The sequence below is a fragment of the Globicephala melas genome, chromosome 1 (assembly GCF_963455315.2).
Source record: "Globicephala melas chromosome 1, mGloMel1.2, whole genome shotgun sequence".
Taxonomy (NCBI): domain Eukaryota; kingdom Metazoa; phylum Chordata; class Mammalia; order Artiodactyla; family Delphinidae; genus Globicephala; species Globicephala melas.
Genome location: NC_083314.1, coordinates 23,114,344 through 23,134,509, shown reverse-complemented (window position 1 = coordinate 23,134,509; position 20,166 = coordinate 23,114,344). Strand labels below are relative to the sequence as shown.

General features: G+C 43.8%; 1 pseudogene; it reads left to right on the top strand.

Annotated features, from left to right (window-relative positions):
* Nucleotides 1-18,999: 18,999 nt before the first annotated feature.
* On the top strand, nt 19,000-19,622 carry LOC115859537 (isopentenyl-diphosphate Delta-isomerase 1-like; annotated as a pseudogene).
* Nucleotides 19,623-20,166: the final 544 nt, after the last annotated feature.

Below are 20,166 nucleotides of genomic sequence, written 5' to 3'. Positions count from 1 at the left end.
AGCTCCTCAGGCACCTTAGCCAGGGCTGTTCACCTCCAAGATGCTCGGGCCTTCACTCCCAGAGCACAGGCCTACAGGACTGTGGCAGGCCTTGTTTGGTAAGAAAACGTTTTCCAGGCCTTACTCCCCAGGTGGGTTATAACTGCCTACTGGGGAGAGACAAAGGGGCACTCCTTTTTCTGCACTTTTCTGACTGGGAAGTTGCGTTTTACAGAGGAAAAGGTCCACGTGGTCAGAGGTGGACTCCAAGGGGAGGGGATTGGTGAGGTCTGCTGGCTGATTAAGGATAAGGGAGAGGACTTCCCTGGTGGCGCAGTGGTTAAGAATCTGCCTGACAATGCAGGGGACACGGGTTCGAGCCCTGGTCCGGGAAGATCCCACGTGCCGCGGAGCAACTAAGCCCGTGTGCCACAACTATTGAGCCTGTGCTCTAGAGTCCGTGAGCCACAGCTACTGAGCCCGTGTGCCACAACTACTGAGCCCGTGTGCCACAACTACTGAAGCCTGCACATCTAGAGCCCATGCTCCGCAACAAGAGAAGCCACCGCAATGAGAAGCCCGCGCACCGCAATGAAGACCCAACACAGCCAAAAATAAATAAATAAATAAAATAAATTTAAAAAAAAAAAAAGGATAAGGGAGAGAGGAACTGTGGAGCGGAGGTAAGCCCTTGGTAAGGTTCTGGAACCTCGGGAACTTCCCCACATCGGCCCTGACTGTTAGCAGTTGCCTGCTCCCATAATGATGAGCAGGAAAACTCTTGAAATGGAAACGGGTCTGCATGCTTGCCTTTGACAGCAGCAAGAAAGAGGGAAGCAGGGAGGTCTGGATGGCCCTCCTCAGCCCTCTAAGGGGTAGAAGGGGGCAGCCGGGTCAAGGCCTCCTGCAGAGGGGGGAAGACTTCCAAGTGGGGGGCAGATGGTCCTGACCCAGAGGACTCTGGGCCTGCGTAGCGGCAAGTCCAGAGTGGAGTCCCCAGAAAAACTCCCCTTCACATTATAAATCCCACGTCCTAAGTGAAGCTCAGGAAGGCTGGTTTAAAACCCAGACAGTAACTTGTTGAATTTTTAGAGGTCAAATATACTTCTTCCTAGTACGTCATCTTTTAAGTTTGTCTATGTTGCCTTCATTGTTTACTCATTTATTTAACTAACACGATATAGTATGTTTTATTTGCCTGGTTCTATTCTAAGTGCTTCAAAGAAAAAATCAACACGTTGAAACAACAATATTTCATTTAAAAATAGAGGAAAAGAATTAATTTTTTTAAATCTCACTCCATATTTTTTTTGTAATTTTTAAGAGAAAAAACTAAATATTTCTTTCTGATTGGCTTTTATACAAAATTCAAGACCACAGGTACTTTCAACTAGGTTGACAGTGGCTCTTTGTAGTTGTCATTTCTTTACGGCATGCATGGAACACTGCCAACTTATCTATCAGTCATCCTACAGATTTCAGGAAGTATACGAAACAATGGGGACCGCCCCCTTTACCATGCTGTGTGTCCGGTTAACCTGCTGGGCCCTGCAGGGCTCGGTGATTAATTGTGCCCGCAATTCAGTTGGGGAGCAGCGGGTGCCCCCGTGGTGAGGACACACAGAGGCTTAACTTCCCGTGTACAAGAGATCAACAGGTGGTATCTGGTGCCCGAGGAGTGGGCTCCTTGTCCATTTTCCATGGTGCCTTCATGCCACAAACGTGGTCCACTTCCATCCCAAGAGGGCCTGTGAAGTGTTAGGGGAAACACTGACTGAAACCGCCCGCCCGGGCCAGGCAAAGACAGCAACAATTTGCATGAGTTATTTTACAACACGAGGTCCTGGTTAGGAACAAGGAACTAACAAGCCACCGCCAACCAGAAAACTACGGGAAAGGTCAAAAGGAGAGAGGAGACACCTGTCCACATGTCTTACCAGCCTCCCAGAATCCTCCTCGCTGGAATCCATCTTGGCTGAGCCGTTGTGTGCACCACCAGAAAGGACCCTGAGTCAGAGAGATTGGCCAGAGACAACCCGAAACTAATCCCATCACCATGAAACCCAAGACTCTGAGCCACGCGGCAGAGCACTTCTCCTGCGGTCCCTCACCCTGCTGCTCTCTTCCCCGGGCGCCCCTTCCCAATAAAGGCTCTCGCTTTGTCAGCACGAGTGTCTCCTTAGACAATTCATTTCCAAGCGTTAGACAAGAGCCCACTGTCGGGCCCTGGAAGGGGTCCCCCTCCTGCAACAAGGGGAGGCCCCCTCCCACAGACCTGGTTTTGCCAGCACCTCCCATTAAAACTCAGATCTCTGAGGAAACCGCAGTGCCTGAGCCTGACTGTTCTGGTCACAGCCCCTGCTTGTTCCGAAGGCGATCAAAGGGGCAGCAAGAAGCAAAACCGGCAGCATTTCCAGGCCAGGAAAAACGCCTGGACCCTGTTGTTAAAACCCCTTTGCTCCACTGATATTTTGCCCCAAGGGGCTCAGCTGAGGTATTTCAAGGGCAGGCAACCAAGTACATTAGAGTTTTCCCCCCTTTGATCTATCAAAGCACTGGGTTGAAAATGCCATTTTATATCCAGAAGCCTGTAAGCCTCTCTGTTCTGAAAACAGAAAATTGTTACCCAGAAATGATTTTGCAGAAAATCTTTTAAACATCTAGTAAATATATATATATATATTCTGTTCTTTCTTATTCGAAGGAATCTTTCTTATTCTCTTGGAACCACTCTCTTGGAAGTTGCTCGTATTTAATGGAAAGCAAATAAATTAATGGACTGGAATTAAGGTGTCAGGAAATCCGTGAATGGACCTGAGTGTATCACTTAACCCGCAGTCCTTCATTTTCTCTGATAGACAATGAGAGCTACCTTTACTTGCAACATTAATAGTCCTACTTGTTTTATGTCTCATGGGAGGAAGGTCTTGAAATCCCAGCCAAGCTTTCTCTTGAAATGGAGTCTCAACTCTCCTATCTGTAAATGTCAGTGGCCCAGCACCTCTGCTCTGCTTTAGAATGAAATCGAGTGGCAGTATATTTAGAATGAAATGCAATGTAACACAGTAAATTGTAAGGACTTTGGACTGAAAACCCAGAAGGAGGTAAGAAAAGGCATAATGTGAAAACAGGAGCTTGAACTGTAGCTGGGTGTAGAATACTGAGGGTTGTTTTGTTTTGTTTTGTTTTGTTTTGTTGTTTTGCCAGTTTCACCTGTCCTTGCAGATTTCCTGATCATGGGTTGTTAGATTATATCTGTTGGAGTTGGAAGGAATCTGAGGGGTTTTTAACTTGGGGATTCTGTGGAGGGGCTGCGGAATCTGTGAAACGTCAACTTTGACATGTAAAATTTTGTTGTATGTGGGTGTGTTTGTTTTAAGATATGCCCACAAATTCTTTGATAGTTCTCCCCTCAAACAGTGAAAGTTAACTACTCTCGCCTTCCCTGTGGGCTGTATTCAGAGGCTTCCAGAAAAACAGTTGTAAAGGTGCTTCATACCGGCCCTCCTTGACATCTCTCTGTTCGCCTGGGGGAAGCCGGCTGCCATGTTGTGAGGACACCGCAGCCCTCACCAGCCACAAGAGCGAGCAACCTCAGAAGGGGCTCTTCTAAACCCAGTCAGGCCTGTGGACCAGGGCTTCCCAGCTTCAACACGATTGACATTTGGGGATCATTTTTGTGTGGCGAGCTCTCTTGTGTGCTATGGGAGGTTTAACAACATCTCTGACCTCCACTCACTAGAGGCCAACAGCACACACAACATACTCTTGGTGATAATCAAAGATGTCTCCAGGGCTTCCCTGGTGGCGCAGTGGTTGAGAGTCCGCCTGCCGATGCGGGGGACGCGGGTTCGTGCCCCGGTCCGGGGAGGATCCCACATGCTGCGGAGCGGCTGGGCCCGTGAGCCATGGTCACTGAGCCTGCGCATCCGGAGCCTGTGCTCCGCAGCGGGAGAGGCCGCAACAGTGAGAGGCCCGCACACCGCAAAAAAAAAAAAAAAAAAAAAAAAAAAAAGATGTCTCCAGGCATTGCCAAATGTCCCCGGTGGGCAAAGTCACCCCCAGTTGAGAGCTACTGTGTTAGATGATTGCAGCTCTGGTCGACCTCTCGACTTTAACCTCATGAGCCAGAATCACCCAGCTAAGCTGCTTCTGAATCCCTGACCCACAGAAACTGTGAGATAATAAGCCACTAAGTTCTTGGGAGTGATTTATAATGCAGCTGTACATAATCAGTTCAACGGACATGTGAATTTTCAGAGGAAAACAAAGGTCTTTATCTTTCTTCAGGTTCTCGGGGGCACCTGACCATAGAAGGTTTAAGAACCCCGGATCTAGCCCAGCCTCCTAACTTATGTAGAAATCCTTTCCACAACATCCTTGAGTGTTGGTCAAACCAACACTACTTGAATACTTCCAGTATTCCTACCTTATACGCTCACTCAGTTCATTTTTTTAAACATTGACTTGTACTGAGCCAAAATCTGCTACCTGAGCTTCCGCCTATGTGGCTGGTGGCCTGCGTTTTTTCAGATTTCCTTCCCAGCTCCTCAGTCCCTATCAAAACTTGGCTTGTCTATGCCCTGCCTCTTTTCCTTTTTTTTTTTTTAAGACCCCTGTTAACTAGTGAACTATTCCTTGCTGCGCTGAAAGTATCAGCTCCAGTGTATGTTACGTGTAGCACTTCTGGAAATAAGAATGCCAGGCAAATCAGTTCTATGAGTGGTCCCTGCTGGTGGAAGTCCCCGCTTGTGTTTAGGGCATTAGCAACTGTGAATTGCTGGTCCTTTCTCTCCAGATTCCCTGACATCATGGACTTTCTCCAACCATAGTTTCCTCCTGTCGGCCAATCGCCTTGGTCTGCAGCGATGTTTATGGTTTCCTTCATCAAGTCAGAGGACTCCCACCAATCCTTACCTGTTGATCCTCCTTTCCTGGACTGCTGCCTTGAAGGCCCCTTTAGTCCTTATTGAAACCCAATATGACACTTTTCCTTTGCTACTTTGAAACGGGTCCAGCCCTATTACTTCTAAAGCCAGCCATTGTGGGTCAGGATTACTTGCCAGAAACAAAATTGATGCAAAAAGAAAGGCCACAGAGGAATGACATCACCCTTTGCAGAACTCACCCAACCAAAGAGAATGCAGAGATACTCACTGCTGAGAGCTTGTGCTATAGGAGGCTCGTGCTCATAGGCTCAGGGTGCACAGCACAGCCTGCTCTCATTGGCTACAAATGCATGCACGGTACTCTCAGAACAGAGGAAAGTTACGTGAAGAATTGTGCTGGCTTTTTTCCTTTTTAAGAAAAATATTTCTAAAGACAAATAACCTCATAATGAATTACTGCCATGCAAGATGACCTTATATTAGGGTGTGCACCTATAGTCACTCTCCTACTTAGAAAATAGACTAAATTAAAAGCATGTGTCTCCTGAAAAGCCATAAAAATGTAATCTAATGATAGAACTTTTAGAAGCCTTCTACCTTCTTTGGCCACCCCTTATAAACTTGATAAACTATCAAAAGCAGTTGGTATATTTACTTGTGTGTTTCGCTCTTCTAGTCTGAGGTCCTGGCATGTAGGACCTAAGTCTGGTTTATCTTTGTCTTCTTCAGTCCTCCTTGTGCAGTTAATGAGTTTGTGCACTGCACAAGGATGCCAGCCAAGCGGGTAATGGAGGGCTGAAATCCAGCCTGCTCTTCCTGAATCAAGCTCCATGCCTTGTGGGGTTGTATCTACCCAGAGGAGGTATACTTTTCCTATTTTATTTGATATTATAACTTTTTCTCATTCCTCAACAGTGCCCTTTGATTTCTCATCTTCTGATCATTGTGGGAGCCCAATAAATGTTTGTTGAAAGAAGAAATAAATCAATGAAAGAATGAATGGACGTACTTTGTTTTCAAAGGAGGTGAATGGGCAAGGCAGACACTATTTCTTTGCCAGCCCAACAATCATTCCCCTCCTTCCTGGCCCATATTTTTTTTCTGATATCTACTTCTCCCCAACTCTCCCCACTTAGCTCAGGGTAAATCCTGAGGAGTCTAAGACAGTGGTCCTCAATCTTGGCTACATATTAGTACCACCTCGGAAGATGTTTAAAAATCCCTATGCCAAGGATAGAGCCCAGACCAATTAAAGTGGACGGTGAGGGGCTGGGCATCAGGGATCAGTGATTTTTAAAGCTCCCCACGGTATTCCACATACACATGGCACCTGGCTGATAACTGACACTGCTGGTCTAAGTCAACTATGGGGGTCCCATTCCCCTTGCTGACACATCAAGGAAGGAGCATGTGAGCCAATTCGGGCCAATGACGCATAAGAAGAAGTCTGCCAAGAGCTTTTGGAAAAGAGGTTAAGAAGTAGAAGAGGGGGGTCCTCCCCCTGGGCACTCTGATGTCTGGATGCCTAGACGTGATGTAATCATCAGTGCCCACGAGAAGAGCCCTCTCGAGTACAAGGTGATATGCTGAGGAAGACAGAGCAAGGAGAGAGAAGGGTCCCAGGCCCTGCTAACCTCCCCAAACTGGACACCCACCAGCCTGAGGCTGCCCCTCCTCCAGGAGTCTCACAGCCTGAGACAATACCATTTCTTTATTGTTTAAAGCCATTCGAGCGAGGCTGTTACAATGATCATAACTGATACAGTTAAGAATTCTCAATATACAAAGGACTCAATACATAAAGGACTTTAAAAAGATTTTCCTCATTGGAGGGAAAGCTCAGTGTGTGTGTGTGTGTGTGTGTGTGTGTGTGTGTGTGTCCCCTAAAGGAACAGCAACATCTAAGGAAACAACGTAACAGAACAGGAAGGCAGAGGAAGAAGGGAATAAAAGCCAAGAGCTAAATGTAGACAAAACCCATATACATCATTCGGGAGGAGATTATGCTTCGGAAGAGGAATTAGAATGATACAGGAAGAAATTAAGAGGAGGTGCTGAATAACTTTGAGAACTTAAAAATGCTGATGATTAACGGAGAGGTAATATGGTTTGCTGAACACAGAGGCCCAGGGGAAGGACTAAAATTAAAGAGCTAAGGTAGAAGGAGAAAGAACCTGTTCTAGGACAGGGGCTGGAGGCAGTGAATGCAAAGAGTTATTAAATACCCATTCCATGTTTGCTCATGGAGGTGACACAATAAATCCAAGAACACTTGCCACCAAAGTACAAGATTTGCTCTCAAACAAAACAATTGAGAGCACTCTATTGTGTGCTCATAAGATGCACACAATGACTACTGGCTGAATAAATTAGGGACTATATATGATCAAGAAACAAATTGTTGGGTAAGGGCTATTGTGTCTTTGAAGCACAGAGAAAGGAAAATTAGCAGAGTGGCTGGAATGATTCTGGAAGGGACCGTCGAAATATAGGAGCTGGTTCTTGAAATTTACAGAGAATTTATTTGGGTATAGAAAATGCAGAGGGACTTAATGACATTGTGGTGGGTCATTAAGTTCTCAGTCATAGATGCCTGGAAGTTGCTGCAGGCTGCATAATTCCTTTTATTATGATCCAGAGGCAAGCACGTTATCGACGCAGTAGCATTTGATGTGTGACTAATTGTTTTTCATTTGAAAAATAAGAAGTATTTCATTCAAACAGAAAAAAAATGTATGAAAAAGCTTGAGAGTGACTAATATAATCTTTGTGCCACTCTTTTCAAAGTTAGCAGTTTTTATATTTTTTAATTAGTAACAGGCACCATGCAGAAGCTTAACTGAAAGAGAGCCTTTTTATTTTTTTTTAAAGAAGATGTTAGGGGTAGGAGTTTATTAATTTATATATTTATTTTTGCTGTGTTGGGTCTTTGTTTCTGTGCGAGGGCTTTCTCTAGTTGTGGCATGTGGGGGCCACTCTTCATCACGGTGCGCGGGTCTCTCACTATCGCGGCCTCTCTTGTTGCGGAGCACAGGATCCAGACGCGCAGGCTCAGTAGTTGTGGCTCATGGGCCCAGTTGCTCCGCGGCATGTGGGATCCTCCCAGAGCAGGGCTTGAACCCGTGTCGCCTGCACTGGCAGGTGGATTCTCAACCACTGCGCCACCAGGGAAGCCCCGAAAGAGGGCCTTTTTGAAGCTAGGTGCTCATGTCGCTGAGAAATTGAAGCTGTCATAGTCACTCAGTGTTGGCGACCATAGGCTGCCTAACTGCCACTTGCTAGCAATGTGGTCCTGGAAAGTTTTTTAAACTCTTGGTACATCAGTAAAGTGATGATAATAATGGTGCTTCTCTCAATAGGTTGTGAGAATTAACTGAGAAAAACGCAGGTAGTGTTAACCAGTAACTGGTATGTAGTGGGTATTCTTAAATGGTAACTACTAGTTATTATATAAATGCAAAATAACAATTATCATAAGCATGCCAAATAGTTTAAGGCCTAAAATCAGGTAGGCCAGAAAAAAGAAAAAAGTAATAACCAATAATTATCAGATAATAACCAAATAACCGAAGTTACCTACTATTGACATTTTCGTATATTTCTTTCCTGTCTTTTTTCTATATAAAAAATTTTAATAATATTATTTAATACATTTGAGACATCATCCATACAAAGTTAGCTTTACTTTATTTACTTATTTATTTACTTATTTATTTTATTTATTTATTTTTGGCCATGCCAAGCAGCATGTGGGATCTTATTTCCCCAACCAGGGATCGAACCCGTGCCCGCTGCAGAGGAAGCACAGAGTCTTAATCACTGGGACCACCAGGGAAGTCCCCATATACAATGTTTGAGTTGTAACCCTACTGTATATACAATTTGGCATCCTACTTTTCTGGGAGGAACTTCTTAAAATCCACCACCTTCAAATCAACCACCTTCAAATCAACCTACAATATATTTTGAAGTCTGTTCACATACAGTCTTCTGAGCTCTTTTTTTTTTTTAGTAACACTTTTGGATTGGTAGAAATGCCCACACTGCTGGGGACTCTGAAGTGTCAATCTGCCTCAGGCAATGATGCTCTTCACCCTGTTCTATGATTCTTGAGAGTAGTGGGCACCGTCTGATTCAACTTTGCACTCTCAGCTCTAGGCAAATAAGTGCCCGACATCAAGGCAGGACTGAGGGCGCTCTGGCTGAATGAATGAATGAATGAGTAAATGAATTAACAAGGATATAGGTTGCTTGAAGCTTATTTAAGACTAAGGAGACCATTTTAAGTTCAGCCAGCTTTATTCTGAATTGGATATTCTCTCTCCCTCTTTCTCTCGTGCTCCCTCCCTCTCTCTCTCTCTCTCTCTCTCTCTCTCTCTCTCTCTCTCTCTCTCTCACTCTCCAGATGCTTATGCACATGTGGCAAAACAGAATCATTTCTAGATTATGACACTCATTTTTACACGACCTTGGCTCTTTTCCCAAAAATTGACATTTGGTGCGGCACACAGATACACGCTAGAGATCAGAAGGCCTGACCTGACATCCTAGGCCAGCACTTATGAGCCAGGCCGTTTCATACCTCTTTCCTTAGCCTGGAGTGAACTTCCCACCTGCATTGACTAGATAAATTATCCTTTAAAACTCAGCCCAAGCATCATCCTCTCTGGGAGCCTTTCCTGACCCCAAATACACCCCCAACCCTGCACTACACCCATTGTCTCCTACGTTTATCACGTTCTGCCTAACTCCCTCACTAGATTGAAAACCTCTAGCAGGCAGGGACTGAGCTATTCTCAGTGCCTTGTAATTAGCAGATGCTCAGTAAATGCTCCGTGAATGAAAATGGATGTGATTTTGGGCAAGTTACTAAACCTTTCACTTTTTTTTTTTTTTTTTTGTGGTACGCGGCCTCTCACTGCTGTGGTCTCTCCCGTTGCGGAGTACAGGCTCCGGACGCGCAGGCCCAGGGGCCATGGCTTACGGGCCCAGCCGCTCTGCGTCATGTGGGATCTTCCCGGACTGGGGCACGAACCCGTGTCCCCTGCATCGGCAGGCGGACTCTCAACCACTGCGCCACCAGGGAAGTCCAACCTTTCACTTTTCTCTATAAAGTGGTGATAATAATAAGATGATGGATGTAAGTGTATTTAATGTAAAATGTAAATTGGTTTAATGTAAAATAGAAAAATCAAGAGCTTCTGTGACATTGTACCAGCATCATCTGGATCCAAAATTACTATCTCGCCCTCAGTAGTATTTATTCAGGGGGCAAGAGTGTCAGGTGATTATCTAAAACATATGAGACCATAGTGGAGTCCTATACACTGAATAACACAATCAGCCACCATTTATAGCAGGTTTAAGCCCAGTGCTGTGTGAGATGCCTTAAGTTTCTTACTTTTCCACTTTCATTAAAATCCAGTAAGGTGGGACTTCCCTGGTGGCGCAGTGGTTGAGAGTCCGCCTGCTGATGCAGGGGACACGGGTTCGTGCCCCGGTCCGGGAAGATCCCACATGCCGCGGAGCGGCTGGGCCTGTGAGCCATGGCCGCTGGGCCTGTGCATCTGGAGCCTGTGCTCCGTGGCGGGAGAGGCCACAACAGTGAGAGGCCCGCGTACCACAAAAAAAAAAAAAAAAATCCAGTAAGGTGGGTTAAAATGTAACCATCATTTACCATGAGGAAATGAGGTGCATGGAGGTAAAGTCACTTATCCGAGGTGGTAGTAGTAGGCTGTTATATTGATGGCTCCCAGTGGAACATGCCTCCCAGTATGTACGCCCTTTATCTTGCATCTGGCTTGACCCATGGCTTGCTTTAACAAATAGAATACTGCAAAAGTGATGCTGGACCAGTTCTGGACCTGAGCCTGAAGAGATCGGGAGCTTCTGCTTCTGTGTTCTTGGAAGCCCTGAGGCACCATGTAAGAAACCTGGCTAGTCTGCTGGAGAGGCTGGCTGAGAAGGCTACCTGAAGGAGGAGAGGCCCTAAGCCTGCATGGAGAATGAGAGAAGGGTTCTCATAATCAAATGTATTACAAAATAATACATAATTTACTTAATTCTACTACCAATGTCCACTTAAAAGCTTCAGTTCTGAATTACAAAGGAGCCCAGATGGAAGATCATTATTTTACCCTATTAAAAAACTGAGACTGTCCAGCTTACCTGCTGATTTGAAAGCAGGTGTATCTACCTTGGGCACAGTGAATAATGGATATGGTCAGTATTTAGTCAAGGATGACTATGATTACCCAAAAGCAAAATAGAGATCTAACACGTTTTGTAAAAGGTGTTCTCAAAGAAAACAAAGTATGTTTCCTTGAGTTGTGCACTTTGTATGATTCACTAATTGAGTGTTTAGAAAACATAAGTACTAAAGAGCCAAAGGAAGAAAGGTTAACATCTGCAAGGCATGTTAAGTAGATGAAATGTTTAAAATTGTAATTATTGAGGAAGATTTCTGTTTCCAGCCATGACAGAGTAACAGATACCATACATGCTCTCCTGCTGTAAGGAAGCTAGGAAAAACAAACTAAACAAATGTTCTTAGACATTGCGCAACACAAAACTGTGATCCTTGAGAAGGGAAAGGAATGAAATGAGCACGAGGATCATGTAGGCTTTCCGCCTGGGGATATTTCCCAGACTGCTGTCATGGAAGAAGAGAGTTTCATTGAGCTGAAGGACGGATTGGTTTCAGGAGGCTATCATGGCTGGAATTTGCAAGGCAGAGTAACAGAGAGAAAGGAACCCAGAGAAAGAGCCTGTGCAATAAATGTGCACAGGATCCCTTTGAGTCTCGTGCGGGAGACTAAGCTGTGTATATCTAACATGAGATTCTACAAAGTCAGGCAAAAAATAACCATGAGGAAATGTAAGTTGGACAATTACCAGAGCTCACGCTGAGCTGAGAGACGCTTGAGTTCTGTCTTAGTCTGTTCATGCTGCTATAACAAAATGTCATAGATTTGGTGGCTTATAAACAACAGAAATTTGTTTTTCACAGTGCTAGAAGATGGGAAGTCCAAGGTCAATATGCCAGCAGATTCAGTATCTGGTGAGAGCCTGCTTCCTGGTTCACACATGGCTGAATTCTCTCTGTATCCTCACATGGTAGAAGGGGCAGGAGAGCTCTCTAGGGTCTCTTTGACAAGGGCACCAATCCCATTCATGAGAGCTCCACCCTCATGAGCATATCACCCCCCAAAGGCCCCACCTCCAGATACTATCACACTGGGGATTCAGTTTCAACATTTGCATTTGGGGGAGAAGAAACATTCAGTTTATGGCAACTTCCAACCAATCAGAGTGAAAAGTATTGATTAAACACCTAAGATACTTAATAGAGATCCCCCAAAGGTCACACCTTAAGAGTAGAGCTAGGACTTCCCTGGTGGTGCAGTGGTTAAGAATCTGCCTGCCAAAGCAGGGGACATGGGTTCGATCCCTGGTCTAGGAGGATCCCACATGCTGCGGAGCAACTAAGCCCATGTACCACAATTACTGAGCCTGAGCTCTAGAGCCTGCAGGCCACAACTACTGAGCCCAAACGCCATAACTACTGAAGCCCACACACGCTAGAGCCTGCACGTTGCAACTACTGAGCCCATGCACCACAGCTACTGAAGCCGGCACACACTAGGGCCCGTGTGCTGCAACTACTGAAGCCCACACGCCTAGAGCCCATGCTCCACAACAAGAGAAGCCACCGAAATGAGAAGCCCATGTACTGCAACAAAGAGTAGTCCCCGCTTACCACTACTAGAGAAAGCCCACACGCAGCAGTGAAGACCCAATGCAGCCAAAAATAAATAAATAAAATTAAAAAAAATTAAAAAGAGTAGAGCTAAAATAGTCCTAGAGCAGTGGTTCTCACCCAGGAGTAATTTTGCTCCCCAGTGGACGTTTCATAATATCTGGAGAAAATTTTTGTTGTCATAACTAGGAAGTTTCTACTGGTATCTGGAAGGTAGAGGCCAGGGATGCTGCTAAACATCCTACAATACACAGGGCAGTCCCATAATAAAGAATTATTTAATCCAAAATGTCAAAATTACCAAAGTTGAAAAACCCTGCCCTAAAGTAAAGATTTCTCTAGAGCCACCCTAATGGAGCTTAAAAATAAGATTTGAAAGGATCAGACGAACCCACAGGTTATATAACTGTTTATTGAAACAAAATTCAGCATTTTTTAAAGGAAAACAAAACCCCATACATTCAACAATATAATATTTACAATGACCAGCATCCAATAAAAATTACTGGACATGCAAAGAGACAAGAATATGTGACTCATAATCCCTGGAGAAAAATCAGTCAGTAGAAACAGAGCCACAAATGACAGAGACAAATGAATTAAACAAGGACATTTAAAAAGCTATTACAAATATGTGTAAAGATTTAAAGAGGGGCTTCCCTGGTGGCGCAGTGATTGAGAGTCTGCCTGCTGATGCAGGGGATGTGGGTTCATGCTCCAGTCCGGGAAGATCCCACATGCTGCGGAGCGGCTGGGCCCGTGAGCCATGTCCACTGGGCCTGCGCATCCGGAGCCTGTGCTCCACAACAGGAGAGGCCACATTAGTGAGAGGCCTGCGTTCCGCCAAAAAAAAAAAAAAAAAAAAAAAAAGATTTAAAGAAAAACAGAGACATAATGCAGAGAAAAATGGGAAACATAAAAAGCAACCAAACTGAATTTCTAGAGCTCAAAAATGAAATGTCTGGGCTTCCCTGGTGGCGCAGTGGTTGAGAGTCCACCTGCCGTTGCAGGGGACGCGGGTTCGTGCCCCAGTCCGGGAAGATCCCACGTGCCGCGGAGCGGCTGGGCCCGTGAGCCATGGCCGCTGAGCCTGCGCGTCCAGAGCCTGTGCTGCGCAACGGGAGAGGCCCACAGCAGTGAGAGGCCCGCGTACCGCAAAAAAAAAAAAAAAAAAAGAAATGTCTGCTGAAGAAAATACCAGTTAACTTGAAGACACTATCCAATAAAACTATCCAAATTAAAACACAGAGAGAGAAATAACTGAAAACATGAACAGAAACTTAGTGGCCTCTGTCCCAATATCACACAGTCTAATATATGTATAATTGGAGTCTGAGGTGGAGGGCAGGAAACAAAGTATTTTTTAAAATAGTAGCCAAAACTTTTCCAAATTTGCTAAACCATAAACCCAGAGATCCAAAAGGCTCAATGAACCTGAAGCAGGAAAAACACAAATAAACAACATGCCAAAGGACATTATAATCAAATTGCTGAAAACTAGTGATAAAGATCTTTAAAGCAGACAAGAAGAAAAAAGACATGTTACATATAGGGGAACAGTTTTTATCAGAAACAAAGCAAGCAAGAAAAAAAAGAATGCCATCTTGAAAGTGCTGAAAGAAAAAAACTTCCCAGTCTAATGAAATAAAGATATTTTCAGATAAGCAAAAGCTGAGAGGGTCATTTCCAGCAGAATTTCGTTATTAAGAAATGTTTTTAAAAGAGTGCCTCAGGGTGAAGGAAAATGATACCAAATAGAAAAATCAGAGCTGCACAAAGAAATTAAGAGCGGCTGGGCTTCCGTGGTGGTGCAGTGGTTAAGAATCCGTCTGCCAATGCAGGGGACACAGGTTCAATCCCTGGTCCGGGAAGCTCCCACATGCCGTGAAGCAACTAAGCCCATGCGCCACAACTACTGAACCTGCGCTCTAGAGCCTGTGAGCTACAACTACTGAGCCTGTGTGCTACAACTACTGAAGCCCATGTGCCTAGAGCCCATGCTCCGCAACAAGAGAAGCCACCACAATGAGAAGTCCATGCATCACAAGGAAGAGGAGCTCCCCACTCACTGCAACCAGAGAAAAGCCTGCGTGTCAACGAAGACCCAACGCAGCCAAAAATAAAATAAATAAATTTTTTTTAAAAAAGAGTGGCTGGGGCTTCCCTGGTGGCGCAGCGGTTGAGAGTCTGCCTGCCGATGCAGGGGGCACGGGTTCGTGCCCCAGTCCGGGAAGATCCCACATGCCGCGGAGCGGCTGGGCCCGTGAGCCATGGCCGCTGAGCCTGCGCGTCCGGAGCCTGTGCTCCGCAATGGGAGAGGCCACAACAGTGAGAGGCCCGCGTACCGCAAAAATAAATAAATAAATAAATAAAATAAAATAAAATAAAAAATAAAATAAAAAAATAAAAAAGAGTGGCTGAAATGGTAAATACATGGATAAATACAAAATACTTTTTAAAATCTTTAAAAGACAATTGATTATTTAAAGAAAAATAAACATATATTTTGGGCTTTAAAAGATATACAGAAATAAAATGTATTACAACAGTAGGCTAAAGGTTGTAGGGGAAAGTGGAGGTATACTATTAAAAGTTACTATACGTAAAGTGGGCTAACAGTATTTAAAGATATGAGGTAAATTAAAGTTTCATATTATAAATCCTAGTGTGAAGTTTTTTAAAAAAGAAGAAAAAGAAATAAAAAAGAGGTATAGCTAATAAGTCAATAGAGAAGAAAAAAATGGAACCCTAAAAATAATCAAAAGAGGGCTTCCCTGGTGGCGCAGTGGTTGAGAGTCCGCCTGCCGATGCAGGGGACACGGGTTCGTGCCCCGGTCCGGGAAGATCCCACATACCGCGGAGCGGCTAGGCCCGTGAGCCATGGCCGCTGAGCCTGCGTGTCCGGAGCCTGTGCTCCGCAACGGTAGAGGCCCGCGTACCGCAAAAAAAAAAAAAAAAGAGCAAGACCAAGGACTTCCCTGGTGGCACAGTGGCTAAGAATCCACCTGCCAATGCATGGGACACGGGTTCGATCCCTGGTCTGGGAATATCCCACATGCCACGGAGCAGCTAAGCCCATGCACCACAACTACTGAGCCCGCACTCGAGAGCCTGCAAGCCACAGCTACTGAAGCCCGCGTGCCTAGAGCCCATGCTCCACAACAAGAGAAGCCACCACAGTGAGAAACCCACCCACAGCAACAAGGAGTAGCCCCCGCTTGACGCAACTAGAGAAAGCCCGCATGCACCAGCGAAGACCCAAAGCAGCCAAAAATAAATTTTATAATTAATTAATTAATTAATTTTAAAAATAATAAAATGAAAGAGCAAGACCAAACTGTACACTGTCTAAAGAAATGTACTTTGACACAGATTAAGAATAAATGAATGAAAAAATACAAACACAAATCATAAGCAATCTAAATTAATATCAGATAAAGTAAACTCCAGAATAAGGAGTACTACCAGAGATTTTTAAAAAATTTTCATAATGGCAAAAAGGACGATTCATCAAGAAGATAAGAATCCTAAGTATGTGTATACTTAGTAAATAAGGTTCAAAATGCAGAAAACCAAATATTACACAACTGAAACGAGAAATAAACAAATCCACAGTTACAGTTGCATATTTCAACAATTCTCTCAGAAACTGATAGATTAAGTAGAGAGAAAATCAACAGGCGCAGATTTGAACAATTATCAGTCAACTTGACCTAACTGTTATTTATAGAACACTCTACCTAACAATTGCAAAATATACATTCTGCTCAAGTGCAAATGTAACATTCAACAAGGTAGTCCATATCCTGGGCATAAAACAAGTCTCACATGAAACAATATAGAGTATGTTCTTTGACCCCAAAAGAAGCAGAACGGCAACAACAACAAATCAAAAACATGACAATACCCTCACCTTCCAGGGTAAATCTCATCCAAGTAGATGCTCATGTGACCTTTTCTATCTCAACTCAGTTCAGGCAATCTCACTAGTGTGAAGCATTTCCGTAGTTTAGATCACCAGGTAGAACTAACCATTCTATCTCTTTTGCCTGCACTGTATTTGGTGTGAATGTTTATATATAAATATGAATATGTACCATGCAATAAATATAATGTTGATATTTTATGTACAGAAACACATACGGAATCCTCATTCCATAGTCAACCTCATCTAATCCTTTTATTTTTGATAAAGCACTGACTCTAAAATGAAATTAAGAAAATACCGTAGAGCTTCCCTGGTGGTGCAATGGTTAGGAATCCGCCTACCAATGCAGGGGACACGGGTTCGAGCCCTGATCCGAGAGTTGCTCTGGTCACAGAGCAACTAAGCCCATGCGCTGCAACTACTGAGGCTGCGCCCTAGAGCCCATGAGCCACAACTACTTAGCCCATGAGCCACAACTACTGAAGCCCATATGCCTAGAGCCCATGCTCCACAACAGGAGAAGCCACTGCAATGAGAAAGCCATGCACTGCAATGAAGAGTATCCCCTGCTCGCCACAACTAGAGAAAGCCCGCATGCAGCCAAAAATAGAATAAATAAAAATAAATAAATTTAAAAAATAAAATACGGTAAACTATAATGGAATATAATCTGCAAAAATACTGAGTCACTGTGCTGTACTGCTAAAACTAACACAATACTGTAAATCAACTATACCTTTGTTAAAAAAAAAACAAAATTAGCTAGAAAAAAATGACAATACCAAGTGCTGACAAGGATACAGAGCAATTGGAACCCTCATACATTGCTGGTAGGAACATCAAATGGCATAATCACTTTGGAAAATTATTTGGCAGGTTCTTATGAAGTTAAATGCACACCTATCAGACACTCTACTCCTAGGTATTTACCCAAGAGAAATGAAAACACGTGACCACAAAAAAGACTTGAAAACACATGTTTATGGCAGCTTTATTCATAATACTCCAAAACTGGAAACAATCCAAATGTGCATCTATGTGCAAATAGATAAGCTAACTGTGGAATACTACCCAGCAATAAAAAGGAGCAAATTACCAGGGCATGCAACAACATGGATGAATTTCAGAAACATTATTGCTGAGCTAAATAATCTGGGCTCCCAAAAGTATTCATATATTTATATTTATATATCTATTATATATATACATATCTTTTCTATAAAATTCTAGAACAGGTAAAACAACTATATAGTGACAGAAAGCAGATCAGTGGTTGCCTCGCATTGGAAGGGGGTGGGATTGACTGCAAAGGAGTATGAGGGAACTCCTGGGGGAGGCCTCTCACTGTTGTGGCCTCTCCCGCTGCAGGCGCAGCGGCCATGGCTCACGGGCCCAGCCGCTCCGCGGCATGTGGGATCCTCCCACACTGGAGCACGAACCCATGTCCCCTGCATCGGCAGGCGGACTCTCAACTACTGCGCCACCAGGAGAGCCCAGAGGGAACTTTTTAATGATGAAAATATTGTGTATCTTGGGAATTCCCTGGCGGTCCAGTGGTTAGGGCTCCGTGCTTCTACTGCAGGGGGCATGGGTTCAATCCCTGGTCAGGGAATTAAGATCCTGCATGTGAGCAGCACAGCTGAAAAAAAAAAAAAAAGAAAATGTTGTGTATCTTAACTTTAATGATGTATACGCAGGTGTCAAAATTCAAACTATACACTTAAAATGGGTACATGTTATTATATATAAACTTTACTTCAATAAAGTTGATTTAAAAAGAAAAAAATTGTCAAGATGTTATAAATTTAAGATGTGTATTTTAGTAAATGTATGTTATGCTTCAATTTTTTAAAAAAAATCTAAAAATTGGTTGTGATGCAAATTATTTACAGACATAAAAATAAAGGCCAACATTCACCCATCAAATAAATTAAGCTGTTCTCATTTTCCTTCTTTGCCTCTCATCCTTCGCTCATATGCAGTTTAGTTTAACTACAGTATAGAAATACAGGATAGTGAGGCATTGGGTTGAGAGAAACCCCAGGGCGGGAGTGCAGCCAGGCCTCAGAAGCAAAGAAATGGAAAGAGGCCTGGGAACACGGCTGGTGTTCAATCCCTCTCTTCTCTCTGAGCCTCCTGTGAGTCCACCACTTTCTCTTCTCTGTGGACGGGCTTTTTCTAGCCACAAGACAGAAAACATAGACAGAGAAAAGGACAAATTTGTGCTCTACTGTGTAACCATTTGGAAAGTGACTAGTCCACTCTTATGGATCCCATTCAGCAATCCGTACAGGAGAGAATCACTGATTCAGTTTCCCATCCTTGAACCAATCACCTGTGGCAAAGTGTAAGAAAGAAAATCTTGGGTAGGAGTTACCTTTGAGCCAATCAACCGTGACCTGCATGTCCTGGAGGAGCAAGGATATTCAGGACAGAACAGACATGTGCTAACAATGCCTGAAATAAATATTGACAATTTTGATGAGCAACAGTTTTCATTTCTGGCAGCGATGTATATTCTTATCCATGAAAATTACAACAAAATTGGACCTAGAACTAAAATGAATTCTCACTTGAAAGAAAACATTGAGAAAAGACTATTGCACTGAGCCTTAAGTGTCATCGTATTCAACACAGAAAATAAGCTACTGCTACAGCAGAGGTCAGATGCTAAAATTTCCTTTCCAGGTTGTTTTACCAACACTTGTAGTTATCCATTAAGTCATAAAGGAGAACTTGAAGAAAATGATGCAATTGGACTAAGGGCAGCACAGAGGTCTTTAAAAGCTGAATTAGCAATTCCCATGGCACAGGTTTCCCCAGAAGACGTTAATTTTTTAACGCAAATTCACTACAAGGCTCAATCTGATGATATTTGGGGTGAAATTGGGTACATTTTGTTTGGGAGGAAGAATGTAGCTTTGGATTCCTATCCCTGTGGGATTAAGAGCTATTGTTACGTGTCCAAGGAAGAACTAGAGGACTCTTGAGAAAAGGAGCCAATGGTGTAATCAGGATAACTTCGTGGTTTAAAACGATCGCACAGACTTTTCTCCTTACATGTTGAGGTAATTTTTTTGAATCAGTTCGTTGAACTGACATGGACATGAAAGTGTGGCTGAATGGTTTTACAAGTACTGAAAAACTGGTCTCTATTAAACTTAGATTAAAAAGAATAAAATCTGAGACTTGACATCCTTTAGATCTTTCAGATCTTTGATGGTGACACAATCTTCACCATCCTCTCCCCCAGGATTTGATTCTGGTTTTGATTTCATATCCTGTGGGGAGAAACAGAGGGTAGTTTCAGAGGCTCCACTTACCCTTTTAACCTTCCCCACTACGGTAGCTCTTCTTATCCCACAGGCCAAGGACCCAATGAGGGGGATCCTCTAACTGCCAACTTCTACTCTCAGGGACTGAGGAAATGATCACCAAGTGAGTCCACAGACCCACTGGACTTACTGGAAGCCAGGACTCCGTGTATGACTTCCTGTCTCTACCCCATATACCCAACTTTAAAGGAGGTTGATGATGACTTCAGGCCTATGACTATCAAACTCAGATATGTGTTCGATAGTCCTTGAAACATCTGGGTATCCCCCTTTCCT